The sequence below is a fragment of the Lepidothrix coronata genome, unplaced genomic scaffold (assembly GCF_001604755.1).
Source record: "Lepidothrix coronata isolate B3197 unplaced genomic scaffold, Lepidothrix_coronata-1.0 Scaffold55, whole genome shotgun sequence".
NCBI lineage: Eukaryota > Metazoa > Chordata > Aves > Passeriformes > Pipridae > Lepidothrix > Lepidothrix coronata.
This window is the reverse complement of record NW_016690235.1, coordinates 5,058,838-5,061,071: the sequence shown is the minus strand read 5'-3', so window position 1 is coordinate 5,061,071 and position 2,234 is coordinate 5,058,838.

Sequence of the window (2,234 nt, the reverse complement as noted above, 5' to 3'; positions counted from 1 at the left end):
TGTCTGGCAGCATTGCTCTGGATTACCCCCCTGGCTGGGTGAGTTTCTGGCTGATGGGGTGGGCTGGGCCATGCCTTAGCCTCCTTGCATTAACTTTCTCCAGCTTTTCCTCCCTCTGTCTTCCCCCTGAGTGAACTTCTCTGTGCTGCAAAATTTTTCCCTGTGTTAGAGAAAGAGATCCTAGAGTCCCCGGTTGACACCAGAAAACAACAGCGTGGTTCCTTTACCTGGGGGTGGGGGGACAGCATGCAAACCCTTCCTGAAACCCGGCAGGGGATGCAAGCCCTCACTCAAGCCGTTGACTATTTGGGGAAAACAGGCCACTGCTTGCTCCCTGGGTGCCTGTGGATTTGGCTCAAGCATGGAAATGGAAAAGTCATTCCTGGGAAACTGATGTAAACATTTGCCTGTGTTCCTTGGCAATTTCTCATGAAAACAGTTTCTGTGGAAGAGATTTTTCCGGCTGCAAGACTGTGGCTAAGGCTAGGCAGCTGGCATGAGCTCCCCAGTGCTCTCCAGGCAAAGGTAGGTTTGCTTCCAGCTGGGAAGAACTACCAGCCTCTGGGGCCAAGCCTGGCACTGTGGGACATCCCTAAGCCCCTACAGTTGTTTGGAGGCATGCTCTGAAGACCATAGTGACAAAGGGCTCTGGAAGAGGGCACTGGCCTTTGCCTGTTTCATCCCAACACGACAGGCTGCCAGGGCACTGGGGACAATGCAGGAGCATCATTGTATGGAAGCTGCCAGCAGACTGGGGTGCTGCAGTAGCCTTGGTGATCCCTTGTGCATCTTTCATCGAGTTTTGGACCCTGAAATGTTGCACAGGAATTGTGGGTGTCACCTTCTCATGATTCAAAGTTTGCTATCTACTGGCAGAAAAATGGTCCGAGAGGGACCTTCTACTTTCTCCTACTTCTGCCCTCTGACTATTGAGCTCTTCCACCTGTCTTCTACATGGTTGGGTGAGGAATGCTCAGGAGTCACACAGCTCAGTGGCTGGAAAAAGCCCTGCATGGAAGTTTTGTCCCCGGCTGAAAGCAGGAGAGGAGCGTCAGCAGGATTTCACCCTTCTCCCTACTGGTTACCAAGGCTTCCCTGGACCAGATTAGAATGTGGCTTGTAAAGGATCCCTTGACTCTTTTGCTGTGAGACCATACTTTTTCCCACCTCGAGCTTCACCTGCCTGCCAAGGGGCAGGGTGGGTTAGCAGAGGTCTCTGACATTTATCCCACATGTTTACTCTGCTACACTTTCCTGTTCTCCAGCCCGCAGGGGAAAAAAACAAACAAATCCACAACAAAAAAGAAGCTGTTGTTAGAAGGAAGAAAAGTACTAAGCTGGAGTTTGCTAAACCTTTTAACCCTCTTGGAAGGAGTCTGAAGTGGGTGTGCTTGCCCTTTGTTCTTGCTGTGTGTTTTAACATGGCAGTGCTGACGCTGGATCTGTTCTTATTTGACTACATCCCACATGCAGGATGTCTACGCACCCAGGGATGATGCACGCATATGAGACCTCTGTTTTCTGTTTACCCAAGGCAGCAACCCCACCCCTGGAGCCTGTTTTACTTTTCCATCCGCTGCTGTCAGTAAAACTACCAGCAATGCAGATCAGTGCACAAAAATCTCTGTAGAGCCAGAGGTGACTGGCTTCCCAAGTCTGCACTAGATATCGTAGTGAAGAGCTAAGCAGGAAAAATAAGGGCCTTTGGTTAAGTCCGAAGGCTGGATGAGTGGACTTTTCCTGATTACCTTCCCGCCCTTCACATGCTTGAAAATTACTTCCAAGAATTCTTGCTCTGTGATTTTTCCAAGGATAGAGGTATTGCTTACAATAATTTTGTAATTCCAGTACAAGGATGGAGGTATTACTGCTGTTTCCCAGGTCTTTCTCCTTGCCCTTCTTAAGGGTGGGCATAATATTAGCTTTTTCATTCAGGCTTTTCCCAGTTGCCATGATATTCCACCATGGCTTACAGCACCTTCACTGACATGAACCAGCACAGCTAGTTCATATGAATGAGTGTCATTTCTTCCAGTGGGTATGAGTATGCCCAGCTTATCTAAGCAGTCCTTAAACCCCATATTTGGCCTTCTCACCTCCTTCCAAAACTAAGCTGGTGAATGCAGAGATCTTGGAGCAGGCTTTCCTTGTGAAGATGCTACAAAAATCCATTGATCATTGTGAGGTTTTTCATATTGTTCAGCACCACATTGTTTCCTTCACTTTGTCAGTGG